Raw genomic sequence first — 17,597 nt, 5'->3', positions numbered from 1 at the left:
CTTTCTCCATCCCTTTTAGGCTCCTTCTCACACCCCACCTAATTGTTATCATCATTCACTAAGTTAGATTATAACATAAATCAGTTCTTGATATGCAGGGTAACATGTTGGTATCATACCTACTGGATACTTAATCTGATTCTATCTCATTCTTCTAATATCCATCCTACCAGTTCCCCTCCCTCCTCAGAGCTTACCTTATTCCTGGACCTCCCCCCCGGGTGCCACCCCGGTTCTCTATGTGTCTGTCCCTGTACCGCCACCGATCATGGTTGCTGATTCTGGTCTTTTAGGTAAATATGTTCCATTTCCCATGTAGTTGTGCATTCAGTATGTATTCTGTGTCTTTGAATGGATAGATTATTTGTTTTTGGTTCGCTATGTCTAAAGTGGTGATGAAGGGTTCCCATTTGGTTATGAATTTTTTTGTTCTGTGTGCTATGTCTCCCTGAGTGTCCAGTTGCTCATAAATCATTTGTTTTCTCAGGGTGTCTTTGAGTTGTGTTAGGCTTGGTGATGCCTGTGACATCCAGTGCTGCAAGATGAGTTTTCTAGTGAGTAGAATTACATTGTTTATGAATCTTGTGTATCTCGGTATCTTCGTTTGATGGTTTAGAAATATCACTGACTCGTTTGATAAGTGAATTTTTTCCCCTGTGCATGTTTCCACCCACCTCTGCACCATGCCCCAGAATTTCGTTAGTTTCGGGCAGTTCCATATCATGTGAGTAATGTTTGGGTTAGGGTTGGAACATTTCGGGCACAGCCCTGATGTATCACTCTTCCACTTGTGGAATATTTTGGGGGTTATGTATGCATTGTGGACTAGTTTGGTGTGGGATTCTCTTATGTCATTTGAGAGCGATGCCTCCCTCACCTCGACAAAACTCTGCACTACACATGTATCTGTGATGTCATGTCCCACCAGGTTCCCCCAGGCAGTTTGTAAATGTGCGATATTGGCTTTGTGTACTTTTGATTGGAGCGTGTTGTAGGTATGCGAGATGGAGGTCACCCCTCCCTTTGTCAACCTTAAGAGTTTATAAATGTCACAGTCTATTTCCATCATATTACCGGCTTTCAGTAGACCTTGCGCGTAGTGTTTTACCTGTAGGTAGGCGAAGTGGTGGGAGTTTGGTATGCCATAGTCATTCTGCAGTTCTATAAATGGTCTGACTGTGGACCCGTTACCTGATAAGACATGTTTTAGGGTTGTTACCCCCCATTTCTCCCATTGTTTAAATGGTTTAGTGATAAATCCTGAGGGGAAATCTGGGTTACCCCCCAGGGGCAAGTAAACTGTACTGCCATGTGAGACTCCGAGAGTCCCACATAACTTCCACCAAGCCTTTATTGGATTACTAAAAAGGCCCGCCCCCCTGATAATGGGCTCTACCTGTGCCCTGTTCATGTGTGGGAGCATTTTAAGCGACCATGGTTTGATAAATGCTGTCTCCAGCGACTTGTTAGTAAATTGTCCCCCATCCACTAGCCAATCCATCACATATTTTGAAAGGGTTGCCCAGTTGTAATATTCTATGTTGGGGAGTCCTAGCCCCCCCTGCTCTGGTTGACATGTTAGCTTTTGGTAACTGATTCTATGTTTTTTCCCCCTCCAAATGAAATTTAAAATGTCCCTATTTAGTGTCTTGAGATCTTGCTTATGAAGTAGCTCTGGCAGCATTTGTAGGGTGTAGAGAAGTTTGGGGAACAGGGTCATCTTTATCAGCCCTATCCTTCCTGTCAGGGTCAGTGGCAATGGCGTCCAATTCAGGAGCATTTGTTTGAGGTTCTGCAATAATGGTTTGAAATTTATTGTATACCATTGAGTGGGATCTTTTGTTAGTTTAATGCCTAGATATTTAAACGTGTTTGTGATTACTTTAAAGTTATCTTCCAATGGTGTGTTAGGGTCCCTATTTAGTAGCCATAATAGCTCTGATTTGTCCTTGTTTATCCGGTATCCTGATATGTCACTAAACTCAGCTATCGTCGTCAATAATTTAGGTATGTTCTCTCTGGGGTTTTCTGTGTACAGCACCATGTCGTCAGCGAAGAGCGACAGGTGTATGGTGTCTCTGCCTATGGTCAATCCCTCTGCTTCCTTCCTAATCTTAATCGCCAGTGGTTCAAGCGCCAGGTCAAACAGAAGTGGTGAGAGCGGGCACCCCTGCCGTGTTCCCCTTCTAAGGGGAAATACTTTTGATGGTGACCCATTTATCAAAATCGCCGCCTGGGGGGTACTGTAAATGGTCTCGATAGCTCTCATGTAGGATCCCTTCAGTCCGAATTTTTTAAGGGTGGTAAATAAATGGTCCCATAGTATCTTATCGAAAGCTTTTTCTGCGTCTACTAGAATCAAACATGCCTCCCCCGCGCTCTTCTGCCTGTTTCCTCCCTCCTGCTCCCAAAAATGTGATAATACCAGTTGTAGTTTTCTCATGTTTTTTACTGCTGACCTCCCTTTTACAAACCCAGTTTGATCTTCATGAATTAGGAGGGGAAGGACTTCTGCTAATCTATTGGCCAGTATTTTCGTGAATAATTTGTAGTCAGAGTTTAGCAGGGAGATTGGCCTATAGGATGCCGTTAACAATGGGTCTCTGTCAGGTTTGGGAAGGACCGTAATGTTTGCCTCTGCAAATCTGTTGGATAAATTTGTTTTCCCTTCTAGAATTGCATTAAATAGTAGGGCTAGGGTGTCTGCAGTTTCTGTACTGAGCATTTTATAGAATTCTCCAGGAAGGCCATCAGGCCCCGGGGATTTCTCTAGAGGGAGTGAATCGATGGCCTTGGTGATTTCTAATGGTTGGATTGGGGCATTGAGTTTTTGTACGTGGTCTTCGCTTAGCTGTGGCAGTGTCAAGTCTCTCCAGAATTGTTCTTTCTTTCCTGGGTCAATGTCTTGTGAGTCATATAAGTTCGAGTAGTATGAGGTGAATGCTTGTTGTATTTCTGAGTCTTGGGTGAGTATGTTGTGTTTGTCCTTAATAGCTAAGATGTTGTTAGGTTTCCTATCTAACCTAGTGAGTCTTGCTAATAGTTTCCCAGTACGGTTTCCATACCTATAGAATTTGGTAGGTGTCTCTAAGGTCTTTGGTCTTTCTATATTTGAGTCTGTTCTGTGTGGTGGGATTACGCAAGTATTTGTTTCTGGCATTAAGTAATTGCCGCAGAAGGAGTTCCCCTCTCGCTCTACATTTTTTCCTAACTTTGGCTGCATATGCTGTCACCACCCCCCTCAGGACTGCTTTTGCCGTTTCCCAGAAAAGTGAAATATTATTCACATGTTCGGCGTTGAGGTCCCTATACACCAGCCACTCTCCTATTAGGTGCCTGCGCAAGTTAAGATCATGGTATAGATGTGTCGGGAATTTCCATCTATGTCCTCGTTTGTGTGAAATATCAGTGTCTATTTGTAAGGAGACTGGTGCATGGTCTGAGATTGTTATAGGATCAATTTTAGTATCTGTTATACGGGAGCAAAAAGATTTGGTGATTAGAAAATAGTCTATACGTGATAGGGTAGTTTTTGCTGGGTGTAGGCAAGTGTAGTCTCGCGCTTCTGGGTTTCTATCTCTCCAGACGTCTGACAGTGACAAGGAACCCTTGAAGTTATGTAGGATACGTGTTTCCCTCTTAGATCCTTTGTATTCTATTCGGTGTTGTGATGTGAAGTTTGGGTTTCGGAACCTATCTGCTGGCGTTTGTGGGGCAATATTGAAGTCTCCCCCTACCACCAATGGAAGGTCTGCAAACTGTATAAGCTTGGTCTGTAACTGTGTGAGAAAAGTTTTCTTTTCAGTATGTGGACCATACACCCCACAGATAACCATTCGAAGTTCCCCTATTGTCATGTTTACCATTACAAATCTGCCTTCAGTATCAACTAGAGATTGCGAGATAGTGTAGTCTAGACCTCTGCGGAAGAGGATCGCCACTCCCCTGGCCCTTTTTTTTTCGTAAGTTGTGTGTAGCACCTCCCCCACCCAGCCCTGTCTGAGTTTTTGATGTTCTTTCTGCGAGAGGTGAGTTTCTTCAAGTATTGCTATGTCTGTCTTTAAGGTGTTCAAATGTCTGAGTATAGCCTTTCTCTTAATTGGGGATGTAATCCCACCCACATTCCATGTGGTCAGTCTCATTTTATATGTTTGTGTATATTTATTTATGGTGTTTTATCTTCGTGGGTGAATCTTATGCTTGTGTAGTGTTGCAGATTGATTTCAGAGTATACGTAAAGATGTGGTACTCACCGTTACTGTGCTTATTACCGATAATTCTACCCTCCCCTCCAAGGTGGCACCCAGAGGCAGGCCCGGTCAGCTCTTTTCCTAGTACAGATAGTTAGTACACAAAATTAAGTGACACAAATGCGGTAAACAGTGCATACATTTAGAACTAAATGAACAATAACCTCCCCTCTTAACAAACCCAACAGTTCAACAATGGACTAACTTTCCTGTCCAACAATAAAGTGGGTCCCCCCCCCCCTCACTTTGCAAGGATACATTTCTTCATTGCAATAATGTTGCTTATCCGTTAATGATCATTTTCTATCGACCAGGCAAAGAACCCAGTCCTAAGCATCAGAGTCATCTTCATTTTCATTTGCCCCTTGCCCTCTCTCCCCCTCTTTTTGCAGGTGGAGCTTGAGCAAGTTAGGCGAGTCAAAAAACAGTGGTCCTCTCGAGGTTTGTAATCTCAATCTTGCCGGAAACAGTAAGGCTGCTGTTCTGCCCTGTTCTAACAGTTGCTTACAGTATGGTGAAAATTCTCGCCTCCTGGCAGCCACTGCCGCAGAGTAATCTTGGAAGAGGTATAGTCTTTTTCCATTGTATTCGAGAGTGGGAGCTTTCCTATAAGCTTGTAGAATTGAGATTTTGTCCTTAAAGTTGAGATATTTCACCATGACTTGGCGTGATGGTTGGTTATTTTCCTTGTGTTTGCTCTGGTCTCCCACTCTGTGCGCTCTTTCCACTGTGCAAGGGAGATAGTCTTTAGAGATATTAAGGAGTCCCGGCAAGGTGTTTTCTGCAAACTCCACCAATTGGGAGCCTGGGACTGACTCAGGGATGCCCACTATCCTTAGGTTGTTCCGTCGCGACCTATTTTCCAGGTCGTCAATCTTTGCCCACAGCCGTTCGTTCTGTTGTTGTAAGGTATGGACTTGGGATTCAGTTTCTCTGTGACGGGTCTCCCCTTCTGCCACCTGCTGTTCCACCCGTGTCAATCTGCCATTAAAGGATTTAACTTCGGCTGTAAGAGAATCCATACCTGTTTGGAGTTGGTCTATCTTGGGTAGGAACAACGCTGAGATTTGTGAGACAATTGGGTGGGCATCCATGAGACTATTGGATCCAGCATCTTCCGCAGGCCCTGGAGCTTGGTGACTCTCCACCTGGTGCTTTCTTTTATCAGCGTTCTTTAGCCTGTTTGTCATTGTGTCCGTTTTCTTGGAGTATGAGTCGTAATACTTTTGCATACAGCGTTGAGAGTTCCACAGTTGTTGCTTCAACTGTACACATATATGGTGTTATGTATTTTATAAGGATAATGGACCGCTAGAAACAGGTCTGGGTGTCTCAGGTCTTTTAGAGGATCTTGCAATGTTCAGTAAACATAAAGGAAGGGTGAGCGGGGGGGCGTGAGCCCATTCAGATTAGCCCTGCATTGTGGTGGGGTGCGTTATCACAGCTTTTTATATCAAATAAATGAATGAGAATGTCAGTGATGTCTTTGAGGGTGACCCTCTCTATGGGATCTGGCGAGAAGTAACTCTCAGCTGCTTATGTGGTTCTGTCTAGCGCAGCCTGTATGTTGCGCCTGTGTATACTCAACTTCCACAGAGAAAAAAATTAGTGATCAGAGAGTTAGGCTTGATCTTGTAATCCCTCAGCCGAGGTATATGTGGAATATCTGTATAGGACTCTCCTGCCGTCTTCTGTGATATGTCTCTGCAGGTCCTGTCTTACACCTCCCCTGCTATATTGCTCAGCAAATTAGCAATCAACTATTATGCTTGACATGTGGCTGATGGGTTTGCTTATAGTCCTTTGTCTTGCTGTGTTTTTATTTGGGATTGTGTTGAATATTTCTTTGTTGTTTACCACCAGTGGGTGAGGCTGTTTGCTGCAGTAATAAAATAATAAAGTCCCAGCACAGCACAGGCCCTGGCCTACCACTTGATATGCAGCAATAGCGTTTATAACTCTCAAATCCTATTACAATCTGGGGCCTTTCTCCCTTGTCTGTGTAAGTTTTGTGTTTGGCGTTTAGCTTCTCAGGCTTCTTATGGTGTGTGTCTCTGCGGGGGCTAGCACTATGTAATATTGTGTGCGTCACTTCACCTTCCCCTCAGCTATGTCAAGATGGCGTTTTGCCGCCAAAGCTCCACTCACCCCCTCACCCGGTCTTTTCTCCTTCCTTCTGCTTGGGGCACCTCGCTTGGAGCTCTAGATCTTGAAGGAGCCCTCCGGTACAATTCTGGGCTATTGTTATGCCCTGTCTTTCAGCCGCCCTTATTGCAGCCACTCTCCTCTGCCTTCCTCTCTAGTTGCGCTTCGCGGCGGGGGAGTCGGGTGTCAGACTCCTTACCGTAGTGCTCCGGACAGGGGTATTTATTCCCTGCCAAGGAATTTGGCTAGTTATGGGCCTTTTCTAGTGTTTCCAGCTCAAAGTAGGGGCCAAGGGTCCGGAGCTCCTTTCCCCTGCTTCCATTCTCAGCGCCCGCCCACCGGAAGTCGCCTTTTGATTTTAATATTTTAATCATCATTAAAAAATAAATTAAAAGAATAATTAAAATAAAAAAAAACTTTTTTCTCTACTGTTACCTCTGTTGAATTGGGAACAGTGGAAAATCCCTTGGTATCAAAGTTTAAAAGTCACTTAGTTATTTAGTAATTTAGTTTAAACAAAGAATTTAAAATATTAAATTAATTAATTAATTAATTAAAATTACTATTAAACACCATACATCATAGTAAACCTCTATATAACCAATATAAAAAAAATCATACATATTGTCCACTCCTGTGATAAAATCTATTGTTGAAAATACTTTCATTTGACCTACTGATCCTCTGGTCTGACCTGTCTTTGTTGATTATCACTCAGATACACTTAAAAAACTATTTAATAGTTAAAAATATATTCAACAAAGCGATTAGCTACTTATCTTTTGATATGTTTATATCACAATTCTAATTCTGGTAGATGCTTATACTTGGGAGTTCATAGTCTTGAGAAAGGCCTAGTCTAGGCCGAAACGCGTTGGCATACTGGTGAGCTTGGTTTTAATTACCTATACTATATATCATATACAGTGTTGCACTATTTGTTTCTCTTTTGTTCCCTTTTAGGTATTTTATCGATGTATTTGTTTGTTATGGATCTTACCAAGGATTTTTAACGTCTGAATTAAGGATTTGTTTTTACTAATTCTTTAGTGCTTTTTAATATTATCACTGATTTTCTATTTTTGTATTTTGATATTTTTGTCTTTTGATTTTTGTATTTTGATTTTTGACCTTTGTTTATCATTTGAATTCAAGTTTTCCACGTGGATTTTTTCACAAGTTATTTTTATTTTTATTTTTATACACCTCACGGATTTACAATTTTTTAATTTAGCAGCTGAACCACAATAATTTGACCCACTCAACGTTTACATTCTACTATTATTGACTTCACGTTATATTTCTACACGTCACTTTGGAGGAAACACTACTGGATTCACTTACATATAACCGGTTGAACATTTGAACATTTTTTATGTACGCCAATTTTTGTGAACACTATTTTTTGTGAATGCTATTTTTCTTTTTTGTGAATGCTATTTTTCTTTGTTGAAAGCTATTGTGTGCACTCAATCACTCACTTAGTTTGTTTATATTATTGAATGTACATGTCCTTCTAACTCCTCATCACTGGCTCACTAAGTCAGCGTCACATGCTATACTCCATTGGATATTTTTAGATATTTTTAGATTTGTTTATTATATATATATTTTTTTGTTAAGTCAGACATGGATCCATGCGTCTGATTGCCATTTGTAAATTTTTATATGTATTAAAATGTACCTTTTACTAGCCTTTTAAGCTTTTTAGCGCTGACTCTCTCCCCATTTTATACTTGGGAGTTCCCATTGCTTGTAAGTTGATTTCTAGCTTATTTATAGTTTGAATGGTTCTACTTGACGGGACACCCTTTTTGTTTATATGTTTTTCAATTAAAAAAAAATCATCAAACACAAATAGAAACTAATTTATATAAAATGCAATCAACAATAATAACTGAAGACCTTGAGGCTTCTATAGTACAAAGAAAAGTAATCATAGACACAATAAGGGCTAGATTTATTAAAGCTGAGGCGGACAGGGGCGCTTATATGCGCCCCTGTACGCCTCAGCTCGCCTGTGGCGGGGAGAAATTACTTGCAGGTATTCGCCATTGCACACAAGTGCAATGTTGCGTTTGCGTGCAATCCCGCCCCCTGCCCGTGCACAGCCAATCAAGCGCGGGCAGGAGCTGTCAATCTCCTCGGTCTGACTAGACCAAGGAGATTGAATTTCGCCACCTTAGAGGTGGCGCAGAGGTTAGAGAAGCGGCGGTCTGGTGACCGCTGCTTGATAAATTACGGCGAGCAAGTTCTTATGAGAACTTGCAGCCGTGGGGCTTTAATAAATCTAGCCCTAAGTGCAGCTTTTGGAGGAATATTGTAGCTACTAATCTTCAACTATACATGATTACACTCAGAGGGTCACATTATTTATAGTGACTATTTGTACATAATAAGATTTTTTGTTCTCTGTATCATCCTGGAAACTGTTTAAATTGGAGAACTGTTGTGTCCAATTCTAAAGACCTTATATAAAGAGATCTGTTCTACTATAGGAACTGTACGTTTGGGACTTAAATTGGTTAAACAAAGTATATATATATATATATATATACCACAGGGGGATAGACACAGCACTCACCGGCTTTTTCAAATAAATCTTTGATGTTTTAATCATCCCATAATAAAGCTGAAGTTTTATTTTTAAAAAAACGGCGAGTGCCCCTGTGGTTTCCTTCTTTTGCACGTTTTTGCACCCCGATGGATGCATTATGCTTGAGTGAGTGAGAAATATATATATAGTGTGTGTATATACAGTGGGGCAAAAAAGTATTTAGTAAGCCACCAATTGTGCAAGTTCTCCCACTTAAGAAGATGAGAGAGGCCTGTAATTTTCATCATAGGTATACCTCAACTATGAGAGACAAAATGTGAAAACAAATCCAGACAATCACATTGTCTGATTTGGAAAGAATTTATTTGCATATTATAGAGGAAAATAAGTATTTGGTCACCTACAAACATGCAAGATTTCTGGCTCTCACAGACCTGTATCTTCTTCTTTAAGAGGCTCCTCTGTCCTCCACTCATTACCTGTATTAATGGCACCTATTTGAACTTGTAATCAGTATAAAAGACACCTGTCCACAACGTCAAACAGTCACACTCCAAACTCCACTATGGTGAAGACCAAAGAGCTGTCGAAGGACACCAGAAACAATTGTAGACAATTGTAGACCTGCACCAGGCTGGGAAGACTGAATCTGCAATAGGCAAGCAGCTTGGTGTGAAGAAATCAACTGTGGGAGCAATAATTAGAAAATGGAAGACATACAAGATCACTGATGATCTCCCTCGATCTGGGGCTCCACGCAAGATCTCACCCCGTGGGGTCAAAATGATCACAAGAATGGTGATCAAGCATCACAGAACCACATGGGGGGACCTAGTGAATGACCTGCAGAGAGCAGGGACCAACGTAACAAAGGCTACCATCAGTAACACCCTACGCCGCCAGGGACTCAGATCCTGCAGTTCCAGACATGTCCCCCTGCTTAAGCCAGTTCATGTCCAGGCCCATCTGAAGTATGCTAGAGAGCATTTGGATGATCCAGAAGCAGATTGGGAGAATATCATATGGTCAGATGAAACCAAAGTAGAAAGTTAACCCTCCCTCTCAACAGTCAGATATGTGTTCCAGAAATATACATATAAATATATGCACTTAGTACAAAATATTTGTTGAAGGGTTCCGTTCACTCTTATTCCTACTTAGCAATCCTCACTTTTCATAATAAACAACAGGTTACTTGGTAGGCAGGTCAGTAACGGTCAGACTACTATGCACACTTAACATTCCTCTCACTTGTTTGTAAGTGTGACCGACCGGCTCCGGTCCATAGAGAGGGTTCTTTTATCCACAGTGATATAATTAATACCTATGTCCGCAGTCGGAGATATCAGATATATATATATATATAAATAACTCACCACCTCTCCTCTTCAGAGACACCGACCTGGCTCCTGTCAACCTTTTGAGTGCTGTGTGTTGTACGGACCCTGGTGTACGCCATACACAATAGAGCTCTACCCAGATAGTAGGTACAAAGCAGTAATCCAAAAATGAAAAATAATTACCCGGGGAGCTCATTTAAAATCCAAGATGCCTTTATTGAAACAATTCTTTAAAATTTAATTGCAGCAGCAAGAAAGTGATCAATCCGTGTGCTCAATCGTCAAACACACATAATGTTCCACTGAGGTAGCATCAAGCTGACCCCTTGACGCTACCTCAGTGGAACATTATGTGTGTTTGACGATTGAGCACATGGATTGATTGCTTTCTTGCTGATGCAATGAAATTTTAAAGAATTGTTTCAATAAAGGCATCTTGGATTTTAAATGAGCTCCCCGGGTAATTCTTTTTCATTTTTGGATTACAGATGAAACCAAAGTAGAACTGTTTGGTAGAAACACAACTCGTCGTGTTTGGAGGAGAGAGAATGCTGAGTTGCAACCAAAGAACACCATACCTACTGTGAAGCATGGGGGTGGCAACATCATGCTTTGGGGCTGTTTCTCTGCAAAGGGAACAGGACGACTGATCCGTGTACATGAAAGAATGAATGGGGCCATGTATCGTGAAATTTTGAGTGCAAACCTCTTTCCATCAGCAAGGGCATTGAAGATGAAACGTGGCTGGGTCTTTCAGCATGACAATGATCCCAAACACACCGCCTGGGCAATGAAGGAGTGGCTTCGTAAAAAGCATTTTAAGGTCCTGGAGTGGCCTAGCCAGTCTCCAGATCTCAACCCCATAGAAAACCTTTGGAGGGAGTTGAAAGTCCGTGTTTCCCAGCGACAGCCCCAAAACATCACTGCTCTAGAGGAGATCCGAATGAAGGAATGGGCCAACATACCAGCAACAGTGTGTGACAATCTTGTGAAGACTTACAGAAAACGTTTGACCTCTGTTATTGCCAACAAAGGATATATAACAAAGTATTGAGATGAACTTTTGATATTGACCAAATACTTATTTTCCACCATAATTTGCAAATAAATTCTTTCCAAATCAGACAATGTGATTGTCTGGATTTGTTTCCACATTTTGTCTCTCATAGTTGAGGTATACCTATGATTAAAATTACAGGCCTCTCTGATCTTCTTAAAGGGACAGTAAACACCAGAATTTTTGTTGTTTAAAAAGGTAGATAATCCCTTTATTATCCATTCCCCAATTTTGCATAACCAACACAGTTATAATAATATACTTTTTACCTCTGTGATTACCTTGTATCTATGCCTCTGCAAACTGCCCCCTTATTTCAGTTCTTTTGACACACTTGAATTTTTAGCCAATCAGTGCTGACTCCTAGGAGCTTCACGTTTTTGAGCTCAATGTTATCTATATGAAACACATGAACTAACGCCCTCTAGTGGTGAAAAACTGTCAAAATGTTTTTCAAGTTAGAGGCAGTCTTCAAGGTCTAAGAAATTAGCACATGAACCTCCTAGATTTAGCTTTCAACTAAGAATACAAAGAGAACAAAGCAAAATTGGTAAGACAAGTAAATTAGAAAGTTGTTTAAAATTGCATGCCCTATTTAAATCATCAAAAATTTTTTGACTTTACTGTCCCTTTATGTGGGAGAACTTGAACAATTGATGGCTGACTAAATACTTTTTTGCCCCACTGTATATATATATATATATATATATATATATATATATATATATATATATATATATAATGTGTATATATATATATATATATATATATATATATATATATACACACACAGACATTACTAATTTTGAGGCACTATACAAATAAATGATTTTATGCTAAATGGCTATAACCTGTGTCCTCTGTGCATTTTAGATTTCTTTGAAAATTATACAGAAGTGGAGCTTGTAGAAATGCACATTATATGCAAGATATTATGCATGCTATTTAAAGGGGACCAAGTTCTCTGATTATTGCTGATGTAATAGGCCAAGGATTTGAAATGGAATCCTTTCAAAACTAATGATAAAAAGAGACAATCGTTCTTTTAACAACTAAACAAAACAAGCATAATTCGATGTTTGCTGAAAATTAAACATTTTTTCCATTGAAGATTACAGATAAATTAGTTGTCAATGAGTTCAACTTTAAACTTCTTTTTTCTGTGACGTCTTTCAGCTTTAGGTCTAAAAAAGCCCTTATTTGTTTTGTCTAATGCTTTTACTCAAAGTAAAAATAAATAAACAGATCTTTGTTTTAGGGCCACTTATCCTTTCCTGATGTATTTGATTCAGGGGACCATGACATTTTAATTGAAGAATTTGTATGGGCTCAGTAAAAATTATTTCTGATAAATGCGTCTTCAACCTTCTGATTTCCTAAAGTATACTGCAATAATGAGTAGTATGGTTGTAAACCAAGCTATTTTTTGTTGTTAGACTTACACTAACTTAGAGATCACTAGTTATGTCTAACCTTGAACATTGTATACAGTTCTGGAAGGAAATACACTAGGAACGTTTCAAATGCAGGCTACTGAATGAAACCTACACGACTTAAAGGACCAATCAACACAGTAGATTTGCATAATTCACAAATGTCTGATCTTCAAATGAGTAGTAGATTTTGTTTGTTGGATTTTAAAAGCTTTTGTCTATTTCCACTCCCCCTGTACCATGTGACAGCCATCAGCCAATCACAAAGGCATACACTTACCATGTGACAGCCATCAGCCAATCACAAATGCAAATACGTATATGCTGTGAATTCTTGCACATGCTCAGTAGGAGCTGGTGACTCAAAAAGTTTAAATATAAAAAGACTGTGCACATTTTGTTAATGGAAGTAAATTGGCAAGTTGTTTAAAATTGCATGCTCTATCTGAATAATGAAAGTTTAATTTTGACTTGAGTGTCCCTTTAATGATCTTAATAAATATATAACTTAAATGAGGGAAAGGAGATAGATTATGTTGTATAAACCTTTAAGTATGTAACTATATTTCTCTTGCAAGGTGTATCCATTCCACGGATTCATCCTTACTTGTGAGATATTCTCCTTCCCTACAGGAAGTGGCAAAGAGAGCACACAGCAGAGCTGTCCATATAGCTCCCCCTTAGCTCCACCCTCCAGTCATTCTCTTTGCCGCGTTAATGCACTAGGTTCTCTCTCAGGGAGGGTAAAGTGAATGTGGTGTTAGAATTGTAGTTTTATATCTTCAGTCAAGAGTTTGTTATTTTTAAATGGTACCGGTTTGTACTATTTACTCTCTAGCAGAAAAGTGATGAAGATTTCTGCTGAGAGGAAAATGATTTTAGCATGTTGTAACTAAAATCCACTGCTGTTCCCACACAGGACTGAGGAGTACCAGAAAACTTCAGTGGGGGGAACGGTTTGCAGGCTTGACTGCAATGAGGTATGTTTAGTCATTTATTTCTAGACAAGACTGAGATAATGCTAGAAGACTGACAAGATCCCCATGTGGGAAGGGTAAGCTATGTTCTGAGACTTAGTATAGAATTGAATGCTTACATGACAGGGCTAAATAGGCTGGTTGACACTAAGGCAGGGTAATCGATTATTTATTAAAAAATACTCATTGGAGACACCTTTTTAGGCACTTTGGAGTGTTTTACTGGGGTTATTATCCACATGGCATAAATTTAGTCACTTGGAAGTGATTTTTGTAGGCCTCACAACTCCGGAGTGGAGTGGGAGAGGCCTAATTTCGCGCCTCAGATGCGCACTTAGAATTGAGAGACTATTTCATGCTGCTTCACATGGAGGGTCCAGCTGCTGATTGAGGGCCTATAAGAAGCTTTATTTCCCCAAAACTGATCCCTAAGGGCAGGTAAGGCCACAGCTGTAAGCTGTGGCAAGGTGCTGTAGTTTGTTAACCGGTTGTTGGCTTTAGGCTGCTCCGGTTTCGGCATTAAGGGGTTAATCATTCTGAAACTTCCTGTGCAATCTTATTTAAGCCTTAGGTACATACTGTGAAAATTTCAAAAGGATTGGTGCATTTTTCACTGTTTTGTAAAATTGTGTGCTCTTTTTATTTCTTAAAGGCACAGTAACGTTTTTTTCAAATTGTGTTTTTTATTTGATTAAAGTGTTTTCCAAGCTTGTTTGTGTATGCTACTAGTCTGGTAAACATGTCTGACACTAAGGAAAATCCTTGTTCAATGTGTTTAGAAGCCATGGTGGAACCCCTCTCAGAATTTGTCCCAATTGCACTAATGTATCTATACACTTTAAAGATCATATTGTTGCACTTAAAAATGTGGCCCAAGATGATTCTCAGACTGAAGGTAATGAGGATAGTCCGTCTACCTCTCCCCATGTGTCACAACCAGTTACGCCCACGCAAGCGACGCTTAGTGCCTCTAGTGCGTCTGCCCCTATTACATTGCAACAACTAGCGACAGTTATGGATAATTCCCTTGCGGCCTTTCTATCCAAACTGCCAGTTTTTCCTACAAAGCGTGATAGCTCTGTTTTAAGAACAGATTATGAGCAGTCTGAAGCTTTGGTAGCCTTATCTGATGTACCCTCACAACGCTCTGAAATGGAGGTGAGGGATTTGATGTCTGAGGGAGAAATTTCCGATTCAGGAAAGGTTTCTCATCGGGCAGAGTCAGATTCATTAGCATTTAAATTGGAACACCTCCGCGTTTTGCTCAGGGAGGTATTAGCTACTCTGGATGATTGTGACCCTATGGTGGTCCCAGAGAAGTTGTGTAAAATGGACAAGTACCTAGAGGTTCCTGTATACACTAATGCATTTCCGATCCCTAAGAGGGTTGCGGATATTGTTACTAGGGAGTGGGATAGACCAGGTGTCCTTTTGTCCCCCCACCTATTTTTAAGAAAATGTTCCCCATAACTGACCCTAGGCGGGACTCGTGGCAGACGGTCCCTAAGGTAGAGGGGGGGACATTTGCTAAGCGCACAACCATACTAATTGAAGACAGTTGTGCTTTTAAAGATCCTATGGATAAAAAGTTAGAAGGTTTACTTAAGAAAATCTTTGTTCAACAAGGCTTTCTTCTCCAACCTATTGCCTGCATTGTTCCTGTAACTACTGCAGTGGCTTTCTGGTTTGAAGCGCTGGAGGAGTCGCTCCAGACGGAGACCTCATATGATGAAATTATGGATAGAATTAAGGCTCTAGAGCTGGCTAATTCATTTATCACAGATGCCGCTTTGCAATCAGCTAAGTTGGCGGCAAAAAATTCAGGCTTCGCCATTATGGCACGCAGAGCGCTTTGGCTCAAGTCATGGTCGGCCGATGTGTCGACTGTAGCTTACATCAATCATCAGGGGGAACAAAGAGTTCTCTAGCGATGAGGGAAGTAACCAAAATAATCAGGTGGGCGGAGGCCCTCTCCTGCCATCTATCAGAAATTCACATCCCAGGTGTAGACAACTGGGAGGCGGATTTTCTAAGTCGTCAGACTTTTCACCCGGGGGAGTGGGAACTCCACCCGGAGGTATTTGCCCAGCTGACTCAGCTATGGGACATTTCAGAGTTGGACCTGATGGCATCCCGTCAGAACTCCAAGCTTCCTCTCTACGGATCCAGGTCCCGGGACCCCAAGGCAGCATTGATAGATGCTCTAGTAGCGCCTTGGTCCTTCAATCTGGCTTATGTTTTCCCACCATTTTCTCTTCTCCCTCGTCTGATCACCAGAATCAAGCAGGAGAAGGCGTTGGTGATTTTGATAGCGCCTGCTTGGCCACGCAGGACTTGGTATGCAGACCTAGTGGACATGTCATCTGTCCCACCATGGACACTGCCAATGAGGCAGGACCTTCTAATACAGGGCCCGTTCAAGCATCCAAATCTAGTTTCTCTACGTCTGACTGCTTGGAGATTGAACGCTTAATTCTTTCAAAGCGTGGTTTTTCTGAGTCAGATATAGATACTCTGATCCAGGCTAGAAAGCCTGTCACCAGGAATGTCTACCATGAGATATGGTGGAAATATCTTTGTTGGTGTGAATCCAAGGGTTACTCATGGAGTAAGATTAGGATTCCCAGGATATTGTCTTTTCTCCAAGACGGTTTGGAGAAAGGATTGTCGGCTAGTTCTTTAAAGGGACAAATAACTGCTCTGTCTATCCTTTTGCACAAGCATCTGGCAGAGGTACCGGACGTTCAAGCGTTTGCACAGGCTTTAGTCAGAATAAAGCCTTTCTATAAACCTGTGGCTCCGCCATGGAGTCTAAATCTAGTTCTTTCAGTTCTTCAAGGGGTTCCGTTTGAACCTTTACATTCCTTAGATATTAAGTTGTTATCTTGGAAAGTTTTGTTTTTGGTAGCTATCTCTTCTGCTCGAAGAGTCTCAGAATTATCTGCCTTACAGTGTGATTCACCTTATCTGGTGTTCCACGCAGATAAGGTAGTTTTGCGTACCAAGCCTGGATTTCTTCCTAAAGTTGTTTCTAACAAGAATATTAACCAGGAAATAGTTGTTCCTTCTCTGTGTCCTAACCCATCTTCGAAGAAGGAACGTCTTTTGCATAATCTTGATGTAGTTCATGCTTTAAAGTTCTATTTTCAAGCAACTAAGGATTTCAGACAAAACTCTTCTTTGTTTGTTATCTATTCTGGTAAGAGGAGAGGTCAGAAAGCGACTGCTACCTCTCTTTCCTTTTGGCTGAAAAGCATCATCCGTTTGGCCTATGAGACTGCTGGCCAGCAGCCTCCTGAAAGAATTACTGCTCATTCTACCAGAGCAGTGGCTTCCACATGAGCTTTCAAAAATGAGGCTTCTGTTGAACAGATTTGTAAGGCAGCGACTTGGTCTTCACTGCATACTTTTGCCAAATTTTATAAATTCAATACTTTTGCTTCTTCGGAGGCTATTTTTGGGAGAAAGGTTTTGCAAGCAGTGGTGCCTTCCGTTTAAGGTACATGTCTTGTTCCCTCCCTTCATCCGTGTCCTAAAGCTTTGGTATTGGTATCCCACAAGTAATGATGAATCCGTGGACTGGATACACCTTGCAAAAGAAAACAGAATTTATGCTTACCTAATAAATTACTTTCTCTTGCGGTGTATCCAGTCCACGGCCCGCCCTGGCAATTAAGTCAGGTAAAAAATTTTTTTGTTTAAACTACATTCACCACTGCACTCTATGGTTTCTCCTTTGGCTTCTTAACCTTTGGTCGAATGACTGGGGGGTGGAGCTAGGGGGAGCTATATGGACAGCTCTGCTGTGTGCTCTCTTTGCCACTTCCTGTAGGGAAGG

The 17,597-nt window shown here is 41.1% G+C and overlaps 1 protein-coding gene across 1 annotated transcript in view; it reads left to right on the top strand.

The window, feature by feature from the left end:
- Positions 1-17,597, top strand: part of ADCY8 (adenylate cyclase 8) — a 937,503-nt gene that overhangs the window by 383,410 nt on the left and 536,496 nt on the right. The gene's annotated exons all lie outside the window — the stretch shown is intronic.

This window comes from Bombina bombina, chromosome 5, assembly GCF_027579735.1.
Source record: "Bombina bombina isolate aBomBom1 chromosome 5, aBomBom1.pri, whole genome shotgun sequence".
Lineage (NCBI taxonomy): Eukaryota > Metazoa > Chordata > Amphibia > Anura > Bombinatoridae > Bombina > Bombina bombina.
Note: the sequence above shows the minus strand (reverse complement) of the source record. Positions and strands in the feature narration are given on the sequence as shown.